The sequence below is a fragment of the Lissotriton vulgaris genome, chromosome 9, assembly GCF_964263255.1.
Source record: "Lissotriton vulgaris chromosome 9, aLisVul1.2, whole genome shotgun sequence".
Classification (NCBI taxonomy): Eukaryota; Metazoa; Chordata; class Amphibia; order Caudata; family Salamandridae; genus Lissotriton; species Lissotriton vulgaris.
This window is the reverse complement of record NC_141697.1, coordinates 905,030,238-905,055,038: the sequence shown is the minus strand read 5'-3', so window position 1 is coordinate 905,055,038 and position 24,801 is coordinate 905,030,238. Positions and strand designations below refer to the sequence as shown.

At 44.0% G+C, this 24,801-nt stretch overlaps 1 protein-coding gene across 2 annotated transcripts in view; it reads right to left on the bottom strand.

Moving 5' to 3' along the window:
* Nucleotides 1-4,019, bottom strand: part of LOC147692480 (nesprin-2-like) — a 254,742-nt gene extending 250,723 nt beyond the window's left edge. For both annotated transcript variants that reach the window (XR_015300040.1, XM_086938690.1), the window contains exon 1: nt 3,678-4,019. The gene's annotated coding sequence lies outside the window, so the exon portion shown is untranslated. The remainder of the gene's footprint in view (nt 1-3,677) is intronic.
* Nucleotides 4,020-24,801: the final 20,782 nt, after the last annotated feature.

Genomic DNA, 24,801 nt, shown 5'->3' with positions numbered 1-24,801 from the left:
TAAAGGGACATAGCTCAGTCCTCTCATGGCATCATAATGGCACATAGCTCAGTCCTCTTGTGACATCATAATGGAACATAGACCAGTCCTCTCGTGGCATCATAATGGCACATACTCAGTCCTCTAATGGCATCATAATGGAACATAGACCAGTCCTCTCGTGCCATCATAATGGCACATAGCTCAGTCCTCTCATGGCATCATAATGGCACATAGCTCAGTCCTCTAATGGCATCATAATGGCACATAGCTCAGTCCTCTCATGGCATCATAATGGAACATAGACCAGTCCTCTCGTGGCATCATAATGGCACATAGCTCAGTCCTCTAATGGCATCATAATGGAACATAGACCAGTCCTCTCGTGGCATCATAATGGCACATACTCAGTCCTCTAATGGCATCATAATGGAACATAGACCAGTCCTCTTGTGGCATCATAATGGCACATACTCAGTCCTCTAATGGCATCATAATGGCACATAGCTCAGTCCTCTCATGGCATCATAATGGCACATAGCTCAGTCCTCTCATGGCATCATAATGGCACATAGCTCAGTCCTCTAATGGCATCATAATGGAACATAGACCAGTCCTCTCGTGGCATCATAATGGCACATACTCAGTCCTCTAATGGCATCATAATGGAACATAGACCAGTCCTCTCGTGGCATCATAATGGCACATACTCAGTCCTCTAATGGCATCATAATGGAACATAGACCAGTCCTCTCGTGCCATCATAATGGCACATACTCAGTCCTCTAATGGCATCATAATGGAACATAGACCAGTCCTCTCGTGGCATCATAATGGCACATACTCAGTCCTCTAATGGCATCATAATGGAACATAGACCAGTCCTCTCGTGCCATCATAATGGCACATAGCTCAGTCCTCTCATGGCATCATAATGGCACATAGCTCAGTCCTCTAATGGCATCATAATGGCACATAGCTCAGTCCTCTCATGGCATCATAATGGAACATAGACCAGTCCTCTCGTGGCATCATAATGGCACATAGCTCAGTCCTCTAATGGCATCATAATGGAACATAGACCAGTCCTCTCGTGGCATCATAATGGCACATACTCAGTCCTCTAATGGCATCATAATGGAACATAGACCAGTCCTCTTGTGGCATCATAATGGCACATACTCAGTCCTCTAATGGCATCATAATGGCACATAGCTCAGTCCTCTCATGGCATCATAATGGCACATAGCTCAGTCCTCTCATGGCATCATAATGGCACATAGCTCAGTCCTCTAATGGCATCATAATGGAACATAGACCAGTCCTCTCGTGGCATCATAATGGCACATACTCAGTCCTCTAATGGCATCATAATGGAACATAGACCAGTCCTCTCGTGGCATCATAATGGCACATACTCAGTCCTCTAATGGCATCATAATGGAACATAGACCAGTCCTCTCGTGGCATCATAATGGCACATAGCTCAGTCCTCTTGTGACATCATAATGGAACATAGACCAGTCCTCTCGTGGCATCATAATGGCACATAGCTCAGTCCTCTCGTGCCATCATAATGGCACATAGCTCAGTCCTCTCATGGCATCATAATGGCACATACTCAGTCCTCTAATGGCATCATAATGGCACATAGCTCAGTCCTCTCGTGGCATCATAATGGCACATAGCTCAGTACTCTCATGGCATCATAATGGCACATAGCTCAGTCCTCTCATGCCATTATAAAGGGACATAGCTCAGTCCTCTCATGGCATCATAATGGCACATACTCAGTCCTCTAATGGAATCATCATAATGGCACATAGCTCAGTCCTCTCATGGCATCATAATGGCACATAGCTCAGTCCTCTCGTGACATCATAATGGAACATAGACCAGTCCTCTCGTGGCATCATAATGGCACATACTCAGTCCTCTAATGGCATCATAATGGAACATAGACCAGTCCTCTCGTGGCATCATAAAGGCACATACTCAGTCCTCTAATGGCATCATAATGGCACATAGCTCAGTCCTCTCGTGGCATCATAATGGCACATACTCAGTCCTCTAATGGCATCATAATGGCACATAGCTCATCATTAGCTCAGTCCTCTCGTGCCATCATAATGGCACATAGCTCAGTCCTCTCATGGCATCATAATGGCACATAGCTCAGTCCTCTAATGGCATCATAATGGCACATAGCTCAGTCCTCTCGTGGCATCATAATGGCACATACTCAGTCCTCTAATGGCATCATAATGGAACATAGACCAGTCCTCTCGTGCCATCATAATGGCACATACTCAGTCCTCTAATGGCATCATAATGGCACATAGCTCAGTCCTCTTGTGGCATCATAATGGCACATAGCTCAGTACTCTCGTGGCATCATAATGGCACATAGCTCAGTCCTCTCGTGGCATCATAATGGCACATAGCTCAGTCCTCTCGTGGCATCATAATGGAACATAGACCAGTTTTCTCGTGGCATCATAATGGCACATAGCTCAGTCCTCTCGTGCCATCATAATGGCACATAGCTCAGTACTCTCGTGGCATCATAATGGCACATAGCTCAGTCCTCTAATGGCATCATAATGGCACATAGCTCAGTCCTCTCGTGGCATCATAATGGCACATAGCTCAGTCCTCTCGTGGCATCATAATGGCACATAGCTCAGTACTCTCGTGGCATCATAATGGCACATAGCTCAGTCCTCTCGTCAGTCCTCTCTTGGCATCATAATGGCACATAGCTCAGTCCTCTAATGACATCATAATGGCACATAGCTCAGTACTCTCGTGGCATCATAATGGCACATAGCTCAGTCCTCTCGTGGCATCATAATGGCACATAGCTCAGTACTCTCGTGGCATCATAATGGCACATAGCTCAGTCCTCTCATGGAATCATATTGGCACTTAGCTCAGTCCTCTCATGGCATCATAATGGCACATAGCTCAGTCCTCTCGTGGCATCAAAATGGAACATAGACCAGTCCTCCCGTGGCATCATAATGGCACATACTCAGTCCTCTAATGGCATCATAATGGAACATAGACCAGTCCTCTCATGGAATCATATTGGCACATAGCTCAGTCCTCTCATGGCATCATAATGGCACATAGCTCAGTCCTCTCGTGACATCAAAATGGAACATAGACCAGTCCTCTCGTGCCATCATAATGGCACATAGCTCAGTCCTCTCATGGCATCATAATGGCACATAGCTCAGTCCTCTCGTGGCATCATAATGGCACATAGCTCAGTCCTCTCGTGGCATCATATCGTGGCATCATAATGGCACATAGCTCAGTCCTCTCATGGAATCATATTGGCACATAGCTCAGTCCTCTCGTGGCATCATAATGGCACATAGCTCAGTCCTCTCGTGACATCATAATGGAACATAGACTAGTCCTCTCGTGGCATCATAATGGCACATAGCTCAGCGTACCCTGGTTGCCTAATGTTACCACAAAACCTCAATGCACATCATAGCCGAATCATGACTGTAATTTATGTCAAATTGTCAGTACACTTTTCTATAATCATAATTTAACAATACAACGGTGCTCGAGACCCACTTATTCGGTGTAACCACATAATATCACCATAGCATCTAATCCTTATACAATCAAAACACCACACTTTCTTATTGTGCTCTCACGGCGGCATCAAAGTACAATACCTGGATGTCTCCTCGTAGGTTGTGCTTCTTTCCAGGTGTTCCAGGTCCAACTATCTGCGCAAGGCCTGGTCAGTTTCCAGGTCTCGCTGTCACAGCTCCCAGGTGCAGAGGGTCACATCACTCAGGAGGAGGCAGGCCATCGGGCCTCTGAAGACGTGTAATCATTAACCAGTAATAGAGAAGGAGGGTTCCACCGTGCCCCTGCTGCTCCGGAACTTTGCCTCGAACCTTCCGCACCGTGGACCCCCGTTTTTTTGGGCCTCACGTCCTCCACGCAGCAGGTGCTGGGACACCCGGCCACAGGCAGAGGCGAGCCGTGCACACACACCGAGGAGGATGTGCGGCTTGGCAGGTAACCCGAGTGCAGGTAAGAGAAGCCGTGGCCCCGCCCACTGCCCTGCCAGAGACGCTCTCATCCCCATCGAATGTTCAACTTTAACCACTTCCAGCCCGCGCCTTGAAGCTCGAAGCACACCCGCAGTTTTGCAGCGCAAGGGAGAGCTGCTACAAACCTGTAGTAATTCAATCCAAACGCAGGTTCTGAGTTACAGCTTTTAATGAAGAAATGACAACTTGACATCCACAAGAATGAACAGGCAGTTAACACAGGAGCAGCTCACAGAAGAATGAGCTCAAGCCACAGTAGCATTCTAAGTGACATCAAAGGTTCTAGAAATGACATCAAATAGGAATACTACACACCTCCCCCCGAAAAATAAAAAAAAAAAAATAAAAAAAAACAATAAACCCAAGAACAAAAAGAGAATAGAAAAAGAAGAAAAAACATAAACAGCAGAAATCTAGGAGCAGACGTAGTCCTTGAGCTTAACGGGAACATGCTTTACACGGGAACTACAACGTAGATTAACAGGTTGAACAGAGCATGCCTGAGAACTAGGATTCGTAGAGGCAACATTAGAGGTATTCAGAGAAACAGTATCATGAGTATTTTGGGAGACATCAACATGGGTGTCGGACGAAGCAGTCTGAAAAGGAACATTGTTAGGACAAATTAGAGGAACTTGGGAAAAATGCAGATTGTCAAAAGCTTCATGGGAACCCTGAAAACCAGATCCAGACGAATTGGAGTCAGATCCAGATGGATTCGGGTCAGACTGGACAAACTTCGCATTAAAGCTATTCGACTTGCAAACTGAGACACGCCTAAAATTCCAAATCTTACCGCCGTCAACCCTGACAGCTTTGCTGAAAACTTCCGTAACCTTGACAGGGGAAGACCACCTGGAGACGCCTTTGGGGATGATACCACCAAACTTTACTCTGACTAAATCGCCAACAGAGATTTTGGGCGAGACAAATTTGGGGGAAAAGTTCCTAACCATTTTTTCTTGGTATTTACCAACGCGGTCTCTAATTCTAGTCATGTCCAATTCTAAATATCCAGAATCCTTAGACTTCAACCACCAAGGAAAAATTTTGGTACCGGGTTTCCTGCAACGCAACATTTCAAAAGGTGACAAACCAGTGACAGAGTTGGGGGACATGCGATAGGTAAACAGAGTAGCTTGTAGAGCTTTTTTCCACTTTAAACCACTCCGTAGAGCCAACTGGCAAGACTCCTTAATAACTCTGTTAAAGCGTTCTACCTGGCCATTAGATTGGGGAGAATAATTGGAAACTCTCTTGTGGAGGATACCACAAGTTTCAAGAAAAACAGAGAAAGCTTCACTGACAAACTGCGGTCCATTGTCAGAGATAATCTCTTCAGGTAGACCTTCTCTACTGAAAACCTCGTTCAGAAATTCAACAACAACTTCGGAATTGACTTTATCAACAATTTTGAGTTCGGGCCACTTGGAGAAGTAATCCACAAGTACTACAGCGAACATGTCCTTACCCGACTGGTAATTAAAAGGGCCGATGATATCAATACCTAACTTCCTCCAAGGCCCGGAAACAAATTCAATGGGGGAAAGCCCAGAGGAAATGGGTTTTACAGACTTGTCGCTTAAAGAACATGGAGAACAATTCCTTACCCACCTATCGACCATAGCGTCTAAACTGGGCCACCAATAATACTCTCGGATTCTTCTTTTAGTGGTGGACATGCCCATGTGACCTTCATGGGCCAACCTACAAATGGATTCACGGACGTCAAAAGGTGGGACAATTTTGTCATCTCTGTACACCATGTCATTGATTACTGACAATTCGTCTTTAACTTTGAAGAAGGAAGCTAAATCTCCACACAACTTCCGCTCTTCAGGCCAACCAGCACACAAAAAGGACTTAACTTTGGTGAGAACCTCATCGTTACGCATGGCATCTGACCAAGCACTTTCGGTGATGAGATTATCTGAACCATTACCACAAATTAGGTTAACATCAGAAAGGGAAAAAGCAACATCGCATTCGTCAGAAGTAACCGTATTGGAAATCTCATTGACAGGAAGACGTGACATGCAGTCTGCGTGTACATTAAGTCGTCCTGGAACATAGACAACTTCACACTGGTACTCCTGCAGTTTAGCAGCAAGACGGGCCAAACGTGCGGTGAGAGTCCTGCCACCCCCAGCTGACAACATATTAACAAGGGGTTTGTGGTCTGTCCTCAACGTGAATTTCGTACCCCAAATAAATTGTCGAAAATGCTGAGTAGCCCAAGTGCAAGCAAGGAGTTCCTTTTCTATTGTAGAGTAATTAAACTCGGCATCTCTCAGGGTCCTAGAAGCATAGGAAACAACATATTCACCAAAACGATCTCTTTGCATCAAAACAGCACCAAGTCCTACATTGCTGGCATCTACGCATACAATGCAATCTTTCTGAACAGAGAAGGGTTTGAGGAAAGGGGCATTAACAATTTTGCTTTTCAACAAATCAAAAGAGGTTTGCTGTTCTGTACCCCAAACAAACTTGGCTTGTTTCTTTAACAAAGAGCGTAATGGATGTACAATGGTAGAATAGTCTTTCACAAATTTTCCATAGAATTCGGTAAGACCTAAGAAGGATAATAGTTGTTCCTTCGAAAGGGGGGTAGGAGCATCAGTGATACTTTTAACATGATTTAGTTTGGGTTTTATGCCATCACAGGAGATCTCATGCCCTAGATATTCAACTTTAGATTGTCGGAATTTGCATTTGTTGAACTTTAGAGTGAGACCTTTCTTCTGCACATTGGATAATACACAATGCAAATTATGATCATGTTCCTCGACGTCAACACCAAAGATTAAAATATCGTCTTGGAACGCAATAGCCCCTTTACAATTAAGAAGAACCTCTTTCATCAGGCGTTGGAACACAGAAGCAGCACTTGCGAGGCCGAAAGGCATGCGTAAATACTGGAACATGCCTTCCGGAGTGACAAAGGCTGTGAGTTTCTTCGAATCTTGGTGTAACTCCACCTGATGATAGGCGCTAGCTAAATCGATGGTTGAGAAGACCGTAGCACCGGTGAGAGAAGAAATTAACTCATGAATATTGGGAAGGGGATGCTTGTCTACCCAGATCTCCTTATTCAGGCTGCGGAGATCCACACATAGACGAAGCTCGCCAGAACTTTTGAGTGATAAAACAATGGGGGAAACCCAAGGGGAGGATTCTATGGGTTCAATAATTTGTTTAGATACAAGGTCACTCAAAATGTCTTTTAACTTCTCCCGATAGGCCAGTGGAACATTCCTGACCCTGTGTCTAACAGGCATGGCATTGTCATTAAGCATAATTTTATGCTGAAAACCAACAAACTTACCTAAAGTGTCTTTAAAAACATCAGGAAAACATTTTTTTGTATTCTCTACAAACAAAGAATTATCTTCAACATCGCAGATACTTAAAACATAGGGTTCTCCCAAGTAGACTGGAGGATTTGCATTGGGATCAAGTTTAATGCCGAGAAGGCGTTGATGTGGCCAACTGAAAATTGCAACACCCTTGGTGGCGACATAAACTTTCCCTTTAGCAAAGCGATCAGCAACTTGAAAATCAGCCCAGAAGAAACCTTCAATATTTATTCTCTTACCAGTATAACCCCCAGGAGATATGTCTGAGGTTAATAATTTCCTATCCCCCCAGAGACTTTTAAATAGATTCAAACCAATGATGGAATACCATGAACAAGAATCCATCATTAAAAGGATAGGCTGGTTATCAACTAGAATAGTGAAAGAAGGAAATTCTTTTTCTTCTGAGTCATCAACAGATAGAATGCAGTTAAAGCTTTGTAAAACTTCTTCTTCTTCTTGGGAGATATAATTGACTCTTTGGGAAGAACGACAGACGTTAGAAAAATGTCCTTTTCTTTTACATTTTACACATACTCTATCCCAAGCTGGACATCCTCTATAATTTCCAACATGGTTAGAGCTACCGCACCTGTAACAGTAAACATTTTTCCTGTAGGAGAATTTATTTTCAGCAATAGTTTTATTCTCAACTACTTTCTTCTCATTGTCTTTTTTGGGAAATGACCTGTTGGAACTGGATGAAGGATTGTGATTTCTTACTAAAGCGACTTCAGTTTCAGTGATTTGAGGCTTAGGTGGTTGACCTCTGATTTCCGAAACAAATAATTCGGATTGTTCAATACCTTTGGCAATGTTGATGACAGAACTTAAAGAGGATTCTGTGCCTAACCAGAGTCTTTCTTGGATTTTCTTACTCTTGGTGCGCATCATAATTTGATCTCTGAGCACTTGTTCGTAAGAAATGGTTTCAAAGGCACAAGAACAAGCTAGAGATCTTAAAGCCGAAACATAATCCTCAATGGATTCATCCTGTTTTTGAATTCGGGAATAAAATTTAAAACGTTCCATAACTGTATTAATCTTTCTTCCAAAACGAATTTTCATTTGTGCACATGCTTTTTCAAAAACATCTAAGTCTCCAGCATCATCAAGTGATGGGAGATTGTCAAATTCTTTGATGCCAGCTCCACCAAGACAGTGTCTGAGAAGAGCTAATTTGCGTTTAGCGGAGCACCCATCTTTCTCCAACACCTCAACATAGGCTAAAAACATTGGATGCCATAGGTCCCATTCAATATTAGGATCACCAGCAGTTTGTAAAAAATGAGGTGGCGCAGCGATATTAGACATGTTCAAATAGTTTTTTATAACAGTCTTGAGAAACGATGGCAAAATAAATGCAAGAAGAGAAAAAAAAAAAAAAAAAAACAAAAAAGAATGAAGTAAGGTTATATTTCAGTACCTTAGTGTTAATGAACTGCAGGGAACTGAATCCGCTTGAAAAACGAGGCAAAACAAAGAAGATATGAGGAAAAGAAGATCGTCTTCGTGTGTACAGCTTTCCGATGTAGAAAGTAAACAAACAAAATGGCGGCCGGCACGTCGTGACGTCAGACGTCAAGGTTGAAGGTGATACCCACAGTGCAGCGCGTTACCCACAATGCAGTGCGTTCCGGGGGATCGGAGAACGAAGATGGAAGCTTAGGATGTTGCTAGGCGCTTCTGAGCTGCCTAGATGCTGCGGGTGCATGCCGAGCGGGTGCAGAGATTCCAGGCAATTTAAAAGATGCGAGTAACGGAATCCAATACCCGGTAAGAGCAAAAAGCGCTAACATGAAGAAATAATTGTAAAACTCACGAGTCGCTTCCTTGCATCGGGAACAGGCACTGTTAAAACACAAATCCAGTGGTGTAGAACTGTAGGCAGGGAGCAAATTTCCATAGAAGAGAGTGAACGTTGTCATAAAAAGAAGTCTTTTGTTGAAAATTGTAGCTGTAGTTACCCAGTCGTCGCCAGAAATTATGTAGTAATTCAATCCAAACGCAGGTTCTGAGTTACAGCTTTTAATGAAGAAATGACAACTTGACATCCACAAGAATGAACAGGCAGTTAACACAGGAGCAGCTCACAGAAGAATGAGCTCAAGCCACAGTAGCATTCTAAGTGACATCAAAGGTTCTAGAAATGACATCAAATAGGAATACTACAAAACCCCAGGGGCCGCATCTCATACACGCTGCGCAGGTGACCAGAAAGTGTGTCACCAACGTGTTCACAGACTGACCCGTACAAAAGGTCCCCCTTGCTCTGTTTGATCAGTGCAAAGTCTGCAGTGGTCAGTCACTCAGTGTAAACGCACATACAAGTTTGCTCGGAGGTTGGCGATTAATAGGTCTGTCACTGGTCAATATTTTGCCACCAAATATTTAACTATTCCTGTACTCAGTGCTTCTTTCAGCTTGGCTTAAGAGCGGAAATGTTTTTAAGGCATGGACAAAGTAGGGAATTTCCCAGATCCCCCATTTTAATGTGACACCCTAAAAAGGTGACCTTCCTCTCTAGTTACCCCTGTCTGGTCTATTTTTTATACATTAACTTCTCTCTCTCTCTCTGCTTAACTTTACCTCTGACTCGGAATGTCTCTACCCAGTGACAGCTTAAGGATTTTTGGCAAGACATATTTCAACTACTTTTGTGTGATCCCGTTTCTGAACGTTTAACATAATTCAATTACATTTGGCATCGTGCGTGTTTGGATTAGCGGGAAACGGGCAATACAATTCAAAGTTGTTCTGAACACTGGGCCCAAAATAAGTCTTGCCCAGGAGCTCAAGCATCCTTGAAATGACACGACTTGAGAGAGAGGATTTAAAAAGAAAGCCAATGCCAAGATATTGAGAAGTCAGTCTCCTATTGCAACTTTAATTGCTTCCAAACCTTTTACATTTTGGGAGCATAATCAACCCCCATGGCAAACATTAACTAGATTTTTTTTCATACAGCACCTCATTTCTACTTCTGGTGTTTCAAAGAACTATAAATAACGGGAAATAGCCTTCCCTACGCAGCCAGAACTACTCTGTACCATTACAACGTGGGCAATACAATGAACGCGTTGTTACCACATGTTCCATAACCATGCTTTTGTTGTATTGCCAACATTGTATTGGCATGCATTGTCAAAGCATGAGTGATTGTGTCATGCATTAAAAAATAACAGGTGCCCCCATCTACCAAATTTACCCACCTCGTATGGAAGGCCAGGTTTCTCTTGCCAAGATTCAACGTTGTGATCTGCTGATCACACAAGGACCCGCCGTATTATCCTTGAGACAATGGTGTTCTGCATGAAAAATAATAGTGATCGTGGTGCTTGTGGAATGAATGGCTGATCTGTGTGGTGATCAGCCTTGCACTTTGAAACAGTGAGTCAGCAGTGTCTAGCGTTGGATTTGTTATCGAGTTACACCCTCCAATAAAATTTCTAAACTTAGACAGTCGCACAGGTGTCAGATGTGTAAGATGTGTGCTTTTGTGCAAAGCATGCGTTACATGCACTTATATCCGGCAATGTACCGCATAACTTCTTACCTGTGCTCAGTTTCACTAGGCGTTAGGATATCACTCAAACCCAGATCAGCTACTTCAGTAGATCTCACATTTTGTGACAAAACATATTGGGGCATATTTGCAAAAAAATGTCGGTGTGCGGAGCTGCGCCAAAATCAGAAGCTCAGTGCTCCGACATTTTTAAAACACAGCAAATTGGATACCCAGGGGTGGTCGTCCACTTGAGCACCAGCCCCTCCTTAGTGACCGTCACCTCCCTTCCTTTTCTCCCTCTAATTCTTTTAGGAACAGCCCAGTCACCTCCTTGTTGTCTCCGCCCTTGGGGCTACGACTGCGGCTGGACCTTCCATTCCTTTCCCTGTGAATGGTAAAATCAGCCCTATTGGATCGCAATTGATCCCATCCTTTCCCCTACTTGTTGCTACATACACAGTATTCACAAGAAGACGGTGCACCCCTGTGTTTTCCCTAGCACTGGTGTAAAAAAGCTGCCTAGCACCTGTGCAGGCACCCTGTCGCCATGTTGCAAGGGTGCCTGTGCTGCAGGGGCGATTGTTTATGTGCAGGAAGTGTCTCCTTCCTGCACATAAACAATCATTCATGGCAATTTGCTCTTTCAATGTGTGCTGAAGAATGCAGCACACATAAAAAGAGAAAAAAACGTGAAGCAATCAATGATTTTTCCTTGTGTCATCATTCTAACGCTTGGTAATCCATGGCGTTAGAATGGCACTGTTTTTGGCGCTGCCTCTGCCATGGAAATCTGGAGTAGTGTAAAAAAGCAATGGGTGTTGAGGTTGAACGCCCACAGCAACACCCATTGCTTGCATCTTTGCTGCAGAGGACTGCGGCAGAAAGGGGCATATTTACAAGGTGGTGTTAAACCACATTAAGTGGCCTAGCGGCACCTTGTAAATATGGGAAACGGCGCTACACCACCAGAGCGTTAAAAAAAAGTGATGTTCCGGTGGCGAGAGGGGCTTGTACATATGCCGCCTTTTTTATGCGCAGTTTCCATTTGACAAGTCCCCTTGAATAGGTTGACAGTTTTGTGCTGCATGAGGGTCAACCTTTGGTGTAAAAAACACGCTTGAGCTGGAAAGCTGGTCACCGCTGCCAGTGGTGCCGCTTTGAAACCTTCAGTTAATCTCAGCCCAGGTGGCAGCAGCGAGCGTTACCTCACTGTGCCTGCTTGGTGGAAATCAGGGTTAATCTGAAGATCTAGAGAGAACACCTCTGTTGTGCCAACATGGTAATAAAAGGGCTTTGTTTGGCGGCATGATGGCCTGCTAGCTATTAATGTATCTAAACAATATACAAACCGTCCATTAGCTAAACGTTATAGCACACAATCTTTAAATATACCACAAATGCCATCTCAGCAAAGTGTTATATAATAAAAAACGTTTGTCTAAGTCTCCCCAGCTGGTAGGACTATTTTAAGCAAATCACAATCTATGAGAGTATTTCTTTATATGTATTTATTAGCATTTCTCAAAATATACTACAACACATACACATTCTCAAACAGAACACCCACTGTGACATTATCAGATTGCCAAAGTAAAAATTCCAGTTTCTTACTCAACACACCCAGACATATTAAATATATCTGATCTAAGTCAGCAGCCTGTAGTTTTCCCAGAACATGCCTGTGTACGTTTGCCACACAGTAGAGGTGGGCAAGACACAGTTGCCTGGTTCCTGATCAGCTCCAGGTCCTCTTGCAACCTTGAGGTCAAAACTAAGCAAGCTTTCATGGAGGCAATGTGGCTAAGTGTCTACAGGTGTCGATGATTTGAAGACATTTCACGGCAGGGCAAACACTGACACAATCTCCATACCAGTTTTTGGCCCGCAGTGATTGCATTTCACTAAGTAATCACATGCATGAAATTTACATGCATGGAATTTACACCCGGTGGAACATTTTATACGCATACATTTAAAGCACATTACGTTAAACATTTTTTTACTTAAGAATATTGGGCAGATTTACAATCCCCTTGTGACACTTTTGTGCCACTGTTGAGTCACTTTTTGTGACGCAGCGGTGGCGTAAACAATGCGCCACGTTGCGGGCCATTTAAAACGTGACGCATCTAGGGAGATGTGTCGCCTTGTAAAGCCTTGCTCCACATTATACCTGCGAAAGGTATACAGTATGCAGGGAGGGCATTCCCACGCAGTAAAGCCTTATAGAAGTGACGCAATGAAATCTACAAGATTTCGCAGCGCCACTTATACGACACTACTGCGTCAAAACCCTACCCTACACCTGCTTGGAGCAGGCGTAAGGAGTGACACAATGTATTAAGAATAGGCCTCCCCATTCATTGCTGGAGTTGCGTGGTGCTTGCGACACGACTCCAGCAATGCGCAACTTTTGTGCCGACTGATGCGTCAACATTTCAGACGCATCTGTCAATCCTTGCGCCATGGTGCGCCGTATTGTAAATATGGCGTATCTATGGTGGCGCAATGATTTCGCACGCAAGTGCAGGGAAACTGACGCATTTATACAGATGCATCAGTTTCTTGTTGTTAGAAATGGGATTTCTGGTTGGCTAGGGCTTGCGCCAAAGCCAGGCAGAAACCACCACTCTAGTCAAGGAAAGGGAGTTACACGATGAAGATAACCCCTGCTCACCCCCTTGGTAGCTTGGCACGAGCAGTCAGGCTTATCCCAGAGGCAATGTGTAAAGCGTTTGTGCAACACACACACAGCAGCAACACACTAGGCACACCACAAAAATAAACTCCACACAAGGTTATATAAAAAAAATAGCCTTTGTATTATCATAAATACAATAGAAGCATAATCACACAATATACACTGTGCCAACTGGCACTAGGCAATATTCACAGGGGATTATATACAGGACCAGGCCAATCGGGCCATGGTCAGAACCATTAGAACAGGTAAGTAAATGCAAAACACAACCAGTAACTACTGGTACCATAATGACCTAAGCATTATCACATTAGCATGAGACACCATCCTAAAATATCATAGCATGACGTTAGGCAATAAATCACATTAGGCCCAAACCTCATTAGCATAAACACATTACGCACTAGGCCTCACCAGCATGAACACAGTATGCAATAACCCCCTAAGCATAAATCACACGTAGAGGCAGAAATCAGGGCGCATAGATCACATTTGGCATATACCTCATATAAATCAAATTATGCAATCACCATCTACAATGACCCCAGGCCATCTGGCCATATACGGGGGGTGAAAGGCCCTTTGTTCAGAAAGTCAGGGCTCCTAATGGGGCCTTCCAAATGGCCCTTTTTCTGCCTAAGCACCGAAGCAAAGTGGGCATTGCGCTGGGGCACTTCTCACCCCTTTACTGTTGCAAACACAAATGCTCCCAAGTCCCACTCCGGGACTTCTCAAGAAAAATAAATGGCTCCAAGCGTTACAGCTGCCCTCCGTCTGGTGGGGCAGCTGTGGCATCCATCACCCTGGGCACTGTTGCCCCCTTGAGCACAAAGGACACTGGTACTGACAAAGCCTGAGAAGCCCCGATCACCGGGCTCCTTCCTGGTGCCCCAAAGTAATGCCCCCTTTGCTGTAGCTTCCCACACTCTTGCTGGGCAGCTAGTTTCTTCCAAAATCGTCACCCACTGTGCCTCTTGAGTCCCACTGCCCAACGTTGCAGGAGGCAGACACTGACCAGCCCAATCTGAGCCCCACTCACCGGGGCTCTCCTCCAGGGTTCTCTGCCTCCTCCGGTCTTCTTGCTGGAGAGCGGGTCCTCCTCTGGTTGGCTCCAATAGCCAGGGAGGCATTTCCTGGTTCCCGTGGGCACTGGGAGCCCTCGAGGCTCTGGTCGGGCCCCTCCTCTTGGGGCTCGTTTTGGCTGCTCTCCGGTTACTTCGGCGCAGGGCTCATAGTGGACACAGGACCCCAACCACAACCAGAAGGCACCTCAGCCTGGGTTTCTCCTCTTCTGATGCTGACACGCTGTGCCCTGCAAGAGCCACACCCACAGCCAGGCCAGATACCTGACTTCCTGGGGGGGCAGTAGCTCGTAGTTTGAGCTCCCTTCTCGGGCTCTAGGAAAAAAATGGAAAAGCGCCCCCAACAGCCTCAAAGCAGATGCAGGGGGCTCTCCCTTCTCTCACGGGGAGCCCAGCCTCGAATCAGGCACTGAGTTGCCTGTCTTTCGCTCTAGCCTCGTTTCCTGTGGCCGGGCCCGCCTACAACCAGGCCTGCTCTACCTGACTTCCGGGCCGTGGTGGTGCCGTTTCTCGGTGGCGAAATGTGGGGTGGGCACCCGCCTGCAAACTACACAAAAATGAGGGGTGGGCTCCCGCTGGTGAATAATCCCAAATGCGGGGTGGGCACCCGCTGGCAAGAACACCAAAACAGCGGCAATGCAGGGTGGGCTCCCACCGCAAATCAACACCATAGCGGGGTGGGGACCAGCTCCACGCCTATGCAATGTAGGGGAATCCTCACACCGGGGTCCCCTCGGCGCACACGTTGCAGCCCAGCGCTGCAGGGCACGAACGCCCTCTTCTCCTTGGTAAATCAAAAGATAGTGCTCACGAGGTGCAAGTGAGTCCCTCAAAGTTAGAGAAGGAGAGCTGGGCACAGGTTGGCCAGCATGTAGGGACCCCCAGGAAGCTGCAGCTGGGTCCAACAGCAATTTCTCCTTGCCCAGCAGTCCTTCAGCCTCCCTATAACAGGAACAAGTAAGCCCCTCTCATGGGGTCACAACCCCTATATTTACATAGCATGTCTCCTTTGTCTGCAGCACAGGGCTTTAGGGTTACCAGAAGCAACTGGTTCAGGGAGGAATAGGAGCACTTTGTTTACAAGGCTCCTCTTCCCCTTTGTCAGGTGGGGGCTCATCATCAGAAACACCAAAGGGGGATGGAGCCAGCCTTGTACAGGCTAGACACAGGCCTATTCAGGGACTAGGGACTACTCCTCCCACTACTCCAAATGCAGATGTCTCATTTAGCCTAGTGATGACTCACCCTGCCCCTCCTGGAGCCACACACACCCCACCAGCCCCTGTCACTCAAAAGTCAAACATGTAATTCACATCAGGCCGGCAGACACATAGGACACAGAAATGTCAACTTCTAAAAGTGGCATTTCTAAAATAGTTATAATAAATCTGTGCACACCATTGCGCATCGTTTATTATCACTATTCCAAACATACCAAACTTGACCACGCTGCTCTTCTCATATCAGGAATTACCACTGAAACAATTATCAGGAAATCCCCAATGAATTCCTATGAGAGGGCAGCCCCACAGTAGTGAGAAACCAAAATGGCTGTTTGTCACTTCTAGGACATGTCACACACTTAAGGTACATGTCCTACCTTTTACTTACAATGTACCCTGCCCATAGGGCTAGCTAGGGCCTACCTTAGGGGTGACTGACATGTAGTAAAAGGGGGGGGGTCATGGACATGGCACACACTTTAGGTGCCACATCACAGCAGCAATAACACTGCACGCACAGGCCCTGCAATGGCAGAGGCCTGAGATAGGTTTGAAAGGCTACTTTGATGAGTGGTGCAATCAGCGCGGCAAGCCTACTAGTAGCATTTAATCTCCAAGCCCTGGGTATATGAGATACCACTTTACAAGGGGCTGACAGGTAAATTAAATAAACGATTCAGAAAAGGGGGTGGTGATGAACAGAGTGTCTGAATTAAGCAGACCACTCTTACCCAGTCCAAAGATCAGGGCTTGATCCATCACCGTTATTTATCTCACTGCACCATCCCAGCTCAGAACCTGGCTATATGCAAATCAGTCTGTCCCTGGCCCAGTGCATCATGGGAACAGGGCAGACTAAACTACCAAGCCAATTCTTCACCAGAAAGGAGACAAGCTACCGGGGACCGGTTTCTGGCATTTCAGCCTTCTTCGGCCCGGCTTGCTTGAATCCTGATGGTGCAGTGAGAAAGGGACTCATGTCTGAGTATACCCTGCCACACCTATAGTGGCCAAAAACGATTCAGAAAAGGGGGTGGTAATGAACAGAGTGTCTGAATTAAGCAGACCACTCTTACCCAGTCCAAAGATCAGGGCTTGATCCATCACCGTTATTTATCTCACTGCACCATCCCAGCTCAGAACCTGGCTATATGCAAATCAGTCTGTCCCTGGCCCAGTGCATCATGGGAACAGGGCAGACTAAACTACCAAGCCAATTCTTCACCAGAAAAGAGACAAGCTACCGGGGACCGGTTTCTGGCATTTCAGCCTTCTTCGGCCCGGCTTGCTTGAATCCTGATGGTGCAGTGAGAAAGGGACTCATGTCTCAGTATACCCTGCCACACCTATAGTGGCCAAAAACGATTCAGAAAAGGGGGTGGTGATGAACAGAGTGTCTGAATTAAGCAGACCACTCTTACCCAGTCCAAAGATCAGGGCTTGATCCATCACCGTTATTTATCTCACTGCACCATCCCAGCTCAGAACCTGGCTATATGCAAATCAGTCTGTCCCTGGCCCAGTGCATCATGAGAACAGGGCAGACTAAACTACCAAGCCAATTCTTCACCAGGTTCTGAGCTGGGATGGTGCAGTGAGCTAAAAAACGGTGATGGATCAAGCCCTGATCTGTTGACTGGGTAGGAGTATTCTGCTTAATTCAGAAGCTCTGTCCATCACCACCCCCTTTTCTGAATCGTTTTGTCCACCATAAGCGTGGAAGGGTATGCTCAGATGTGAGTCCCTTGCTCACTGCACCATCAGGATTCAAGCAAGCCGGGCCGAAGACGGCTGTAATGCCAGAAACCGGTCCCCGGAAGCTTGTTTCCTTCCCAGTGAAAGAATTGGCTTGGTAGTTTGGTTTGCCCTGTTCCCATGATGCACTGGGACAGGGACAGACTAATTTTCATGTAGCCAGGTTCTGAGCTGGGATGGTGCAGTGAGCTAAAAAACGGTGATGGATCAAGCCCTGATCTGTTGACTGGGTAGGAGTATTCTGCTTAATTCAGAAGCTCTGTCCATCACCACCCCCTTTTCTGAATCGTTTTGTCCACCATAAGCGTGGAAGGGTATGCTCAGATGTGAGTCCCTTGCTCACTGCACCATCAGGATTCAAGCAAGCCGGGCCGAAGACGGCTGTAATGCCAGAAACCGGTCCCCGGAAGCTTGTTTCCTTCCCAGTGAAAGAATTGGCTTGGTAGTTTGGTTTGCCCTGTTCCCATGATGCACTGGGACAGGGACAGACTAATTTGCATGTAGCCAGGTTCTGAGCTGGGATGGTGCAGTGAGCTAAAAAACGGTGATGGATCAAGCCCTGATCTGTTGACTGGGTAGGAGTATTCTGCTTAATTCAGAAGCTCTGTCCATCACCACCCCCTTTTCTGAATAGGTAAATTAAATAGGCCAAACATGTGTAGACCAATCTTATCATATTTATCACAGAGAGCATACTCACTTTGCACTGGACAGCAGCGGCAAAGTGCCCAGACTCCTAAAACCACCAACACCATATCATATAAAAGGCTAGGAGAAAGGTAAAAAGTTTAGAGATGACCCTGCAAAAAGGGCAAAGCCCAACACTTGTAAATAAGCCCCTAAGTACTGTTCCTTTCTAGAGAAATACCTTTCTGTACACAGTGTTCCCAAACTGTGGGTCCTGACCCACTAGTAGCTCACAAGCGGATTTTTGGTGTGTCACGAAGATAGAGGTCAAATGTCAGGCTATGTCTTCTGACAAGTGCTGCCATGGTGATTGGTGTTGACAAACTCGTCTCACTTTGCAGTCAGAGAAAGAGAAGTAAAGTGAATTATGTGAAAATCTTGCTGGAGTACAGAGTGTGAATGTAAAGACTGTCATTTTATAGTACACAACAACATGTAAATACATGTAAACAAACTGCACATTTAGCAGATAGGAAATCATAAACTAAGCAATTTTTTTGTAATTCTGAAGTGTGATGGAAGCAAAGATTTTAATATGATCAAAACAAATCAAGACGCTTTACTTGGCGATGCACAAATGATAAATATTCACTACAGTCCGATCGCATACATGAAGATTTGTGTGCAATATAGCTTTATCAGTAAAACTGTATGTTTGTGCAAATTTAGTGACCATTTCAATAGAAAATATTCTGTCTGTAAAATACAGTGTGCTGCCATACGATGCTTTAGTTACATTAAAGAAAATTGTCTGCCTCATAGCCATTAAAGCTAGGAGGATCGTAAAAGTTTGTAATTCTAAAACGTTTGGGAAGCACTACTCTACACTCACGTTAATGTTCCCTCACTGTTCTGTTTCATGTACGTAATTGAACAGGAGGAAACATGTTTGTGTTTCAATAATGAGAAATAACCTGTAAGGGTTATTTAAGTTTCCACAAGCAGATTATTTTGTAAGTGCTTGTTAACGCTTTCCTGGAACCTCTTTCCAAAATGCCCTAATCAACTTGTGGGTAATACACAAGGCCTTAAAAAAGACTCTCTCCTGGACCGGGAGCCTATAGAGAGACTTCAAGGCCGGTTTAGCCGATTGCCAAATCGGGATCCCCAAGAGAATCCTTGCGGCACAATTCTGCATAGTTTGAAGCTTTGCCAGGACTGAACATGGGGCGCCCAAATAAAGGGCTTTTCCATAGTCCAGGTGCGATAAAATAAGCATCTGGATCATGAGCTTTCTTGCTTGAAACTGTAGAAGAGTGAGCACCTTGCGAAGCATTCTTAGCATACCAAAGCAAGAAGCCACAACCTTCTTGGCTTTTAAAGCTGAGGTCTGAGTCATGCCAGAAACCTAAGCTCTTTATCTCTGGCTTAGGGGTGGGCGAAGGACCCATGCACACTGGCCACATAGTGTCAGCCTCAAAGAGAGAGGGATTGCCGAGAAGCATGAGCTCTGTCTTATCACTGTTCAATTTGAGGTGTGATTGTTTCATCCATCTTGTTACCTCTTCGAGGCAAGGACCGAGACGGATAGAGGCCCTGTCAGCATGCTTCAGAGCGACAACCAATTGGGTGTCGTCTGCATATGTGACTATATGCACCCCAAAAGGAAGAACGATGTTGGCTAAAGGGTCCATATAAGCATTAAAAAGAGTAGGGCTCAGAGACGACTCCTGCGGGACCCCACAATGTAGGGGCAGAGGGTCTGAGATGGCCTCACCCTCAAAGACTTGGAAGGATCTATCCTCCAGGAACGATTGCAGAGCGGCTCCCGACACACCCAGGCTTCTGAGTCGTTCGACCAAGATACGGCGGCTAACCGGTAACTAGACACAATATCGAAAATAAAATATCGAATGGACAGTAATATCGAATCCAAAATATAGAATGGATATAATATCGAATGGACATAATATAGTTGTTCATAATATGGAAATGCAGGTAAGTAATATTGATTGTCAAAATGTCGAAGTACATAATATAGACATTAAAATATATTGAATTTTTAATAATATCGAATTTTTATTAGTGTTTTTTGTTAGTATATTTGTTAAAAGTGTATATTATTTTTGTAATGTATGTTTAATTAAAGAATTTTATGTTATTAAATGTTTGCGTAATTTAATTCCGTAGTGGGTTGTGAGTTTTTAGGGGAATGGGGTGGGAAGTAATTTAATTATAGTAAATTAAATATTAATTTTTAGGAATTATTCATTATTTTTAATTTATTTTTGCTTTTTAGTTCTGTAGCGGGTTGTGGGTTTATAGGGGAATAGGGTGGGAAGTAATTTAATTGTAATTAAGTAAATATTTATTTTTATTTATTGGTATTGAGAATTAATTTATTGTTCATTAATTATTAATTGGTAAATAATTGTTATTAATTGGTAATTCATTTTTAATACTTGATTAATTGGTAATTATGTTAATTGTATTAATGTATTATTCGTAGCAGGTTGTGGGCTTCTAGGGGAATAGGGTGGGAAGTAATTTAATTGTAATTAATTAATTATTGAATTTTTTGATAATTAATTTACTGTTAATTAATTATTAATTGGTATATTTCTTTATTATTTATTAATTTGTGGGTATTGAAAAACTAATTAGTTGTTAATTAATTATTAGGGCTCCCGGTTTTCCGTTTTTACGGATTTTTACATACAAATACAGACGGAAATCTATATTTCCTTTGTCTGTATTTATATGTAGAAACGGTAAAATACTAGAAAATGTTCCCTCACTGGAATCCAGAGTTCTCGCCATGCCCCCTTCCTGCTGCTTGAAATTCCTTCCTGGGCGCACACACACCCAGCTGCACGAGTACTTCACAGGTCTTTTCAAAGATCATTTACTTCTTAATGAGGCTTTATTGTTCTGTCACCCCATGCCGTAGCCTCTCCCAAGGCCCCTGACTCCCAGTCCCAGGCCCCATACAGTGCACGTTTTAAGCACTTAATTTCACAGTGCTGCAGCAGCGCATCCTGGCACACGGCTTAAAACAAATTAATGTCTTATTCGCTGTACAAGAAATAAAGTATGTTAGTCATTTAGAAAGGAAACCTAGCAACTCACTCAATTTGCGAGACGAAGGCAAGTGCTGTGCTGAATTCCTGTGCATGCCTGATTCCCTGAACATAACTTGCGCATTGGCACGACTGTACATGCTTGGCGTTCCCCCCCCCCCAACTAAAACTCCTGAATGGGGAAGCATATGTGGCAACAAGCACCCCTCAGCGGTCCTTACAGCAAGTCCCCACTTTGTAAGTGACCGTATCGAAGCTTTTTATTTTTGTCACAAATGTACACATAGTCAGCCGCGCACATTCCTTTAATGTTACCTCCGTCCTCTGGGTAGCGTTACCGACAGAAGAAAAACAGGAAGCGAGGGAGGCGGCAGGTGCCTTTAGTAAAACATTACGGATGGTGTAGATATAAAAGATGGATTAGGTAGTGTGCGTCGGAGGCAGAGGAAGCCTCCTTCTGTTATGACTACAACACGGAGCACTGCATGGGGGTGAGGGGGTAATTCTTAATTACAAAACGTCCGTCTCTGACTTATGTTAAGCCTTAGTGCAGAAGTACTTCAACTGTGAAGCATAAGAGAAACAAGAGGCAACTTAGAATTAATAACTGTTTTTCCTGCCACACAAACAACCTTAGTATTGCCATTTCACTTTAGAAAGAAAGGATACTACTACCAAATGTCGAAGTAAGACATTTATCGACCAGGGAAGAGTGAATTGCAGAGTGGACCATGCTAGGTTTCAAATTCCCAAGCGCTTAACAGAGAAACATGTCCAGTTAATCATTGCTACAATATAGTTCTATATCGACTCGTTGCATGTTGGTTCCCACTTACACTGTTTTAGTGCTTAGATATGTATATATTTAGGGCGAAAAAGGTTCGTATATTTTGCAAAGTACTAGCTTCTTAGTTGATACAGTGGTTTAACCCACTGCAACAATTATGGGGCACTGTGAAAGAAGAACAATAAATCGAGGAAGGGGACAGCTTTTGCATTTATGACATTACACCAAATTCCCCCTTTAGAAAAGGCAGCACTATGCATCAAGCACCTGGCTTCAAAGCACACGTGGGTGATACCTCCGACTCCCCGCACCTTAGCCAGGCTTCACTAAGAAGATGCACCCCGGATAAATTGCTTGCAACTTGACAACAAGAGTTTCCATGCTGCAAATAGTGAGTGGAAGTAAACAGCTGGGGGAGGCACTTTAATAAGAGTACCTGAGAAAGGCGGTGGGGCGAACAAGCACCTAGCTGTCAGGATGGCTCAGCAAACTAAAGACTCACCGCTCACAAATGTGGTGCCTTATGAGTCAAGAGTTTGAATTCGCCCTAAAAGACAGATTCATCCTTCCGGTTATGTTAAATTTACAGCACTTAAAAACGGCATGCTACATTTGGCGCTATATCTAACCGAATTGTTGCTGTATCACTGGCTGGGGTACAATCCTTGTCTGTATAATGTGCTAATGACATACATTATAGCACACAGTGTGAGGAAGAAGCGCAAGCGGAAGGGGGTCTGTGGTGCATTAGGGTGAGGTCTGACTCCTATTACTGTGCCCTCTCACTGATGGTCCCCATTTACACCGGTGTGAGCTGTGTCATACACTGCATGTCTGGGTACCATGGGGAAAAGAGACACGAAGTGACGGGACAATAAAAGTGCATGTGTACAGCACTGGGTTTTTACTGTGCACACTTTTAATCCGTGTTCGTTTTAGGGTTGCATCCTTCCAAGAGGAGGGGGCGCAGTTCCTTTGAAGGGGGTAGAGTTAAGTGCCTGTGACAGGTGGCTTTAGATGGAAATACAGAAGCACTGGCACATGTTTGCTCTTGATAAGTGCTTGTACTCTATCCTAAAGTGTTTTTATAGCAGAACTGAGAAGCACATGTACTCTCCTTTTCAAATTACTCAGTACTGGACTATTTAAAGCACTGCTAAAGCCCCAACAAATCGCTAGTTTAAGTGAGTGCATGTGTGCAATGTCAATTTAAATAAATGTGGAAAAATACTAGCTATAGCATTGCCTTTTACTTGTGGCAAAAATAAATATTGATAAATACAGAAAGAATGCCCAAAAAATAGATATGGATAAATACAGACGGAAATGGCGAAAAAATGAATACCATAAAACCGGGAGCCCTATTAATTATGAATAGGTAATTACATTTTGATAACTAATATTTATTTGTATTTATAATTGATTAATTATTAAATATTATGTAATTGGTCATTTAATTTAATAATTTTTTTTATTGGTATTGATAATTAATTTATTTTTATTAAAATATTAAATCATTACTTTCCCTACTGTTGCACTCACTGGAGTGGGATTAGTAATTTTTACCCCTACGCTATCCAACCCTTTCCCTACTGTTGCACTTTCTGGATTGGGAATAGTCATTTTACCCCTACGCTATCCAACGCTTTCCCTACCGTTGCACTCACTGGAGTGGGAATAGTAATTTTTACCCTCCCGCTATCCAACGTTTTCCCTACTGTTGCACTCTGTGGAGTGGGAATAGTATTTTTTACCCCTACGCTATCCTACGCTTTCCCTACTGTTGCACTCTCTGGAGTGGGAATAGTAATTTTTACCCCTACACTATCCAACGCTTTCCATACTGTTGCACTCTCTGGAGTGGGAATAGTAATTTTTACCCCTACGCTATCCAACGCTTTCCCTACTGTTGCACTCACTGGAGTGGGAATAGTAATTTTTACCCTCCTGCTATCCAAAGCTTTACCTACTGGTGTTGCACTCACTGGAGTGGTAATAGTAAATTTTACCCTTCCGCTATCCTATGCTAAAAATATGGAATATGTTTTATTAATATTACGTTGATATATATTTATGTATTAAAAAATAAAAATTTATGTTTATTTTTGTAAATTACATTAATTATTTATTAATTTTAAGGTTATTTAAGTATGTTTTAGTTAATTATATTTATTATTTCATTAATTTTAATTTACTTTTAAGACATTTGAAAAAATTTGATATTTTGACTAACTATATTTTTTACTACGATATTTTAGATTCAATATGTTTGTACTTACCTGTTTGTAGATAGGAATTCGATATTTTGGCATTCGATATTTTGTCCTCGATATTTTGGCAGGTCGATATTTTCCTCCTCGATATTCTGTCAGTGATCCGGCTAACCGTATCAAAGGCTGAACTAAGGTTTAGGTTTAAAGTATTTTATTGAAGCAGGGTGGGGTAGGACACAAAGGGGGCAGGGAACAAGTAAACCACAGGAACCGCACATCAGTGCGCATTGTACAGCAAGTACAGTAATGCAGTTACAAGTTTGCAAGAGGCCCCAGCCGACTCGGGAGCATAGCTTTCGCACCCGTGGTCACATACAAACAACGAGGGGGGGGGGGGGAGAA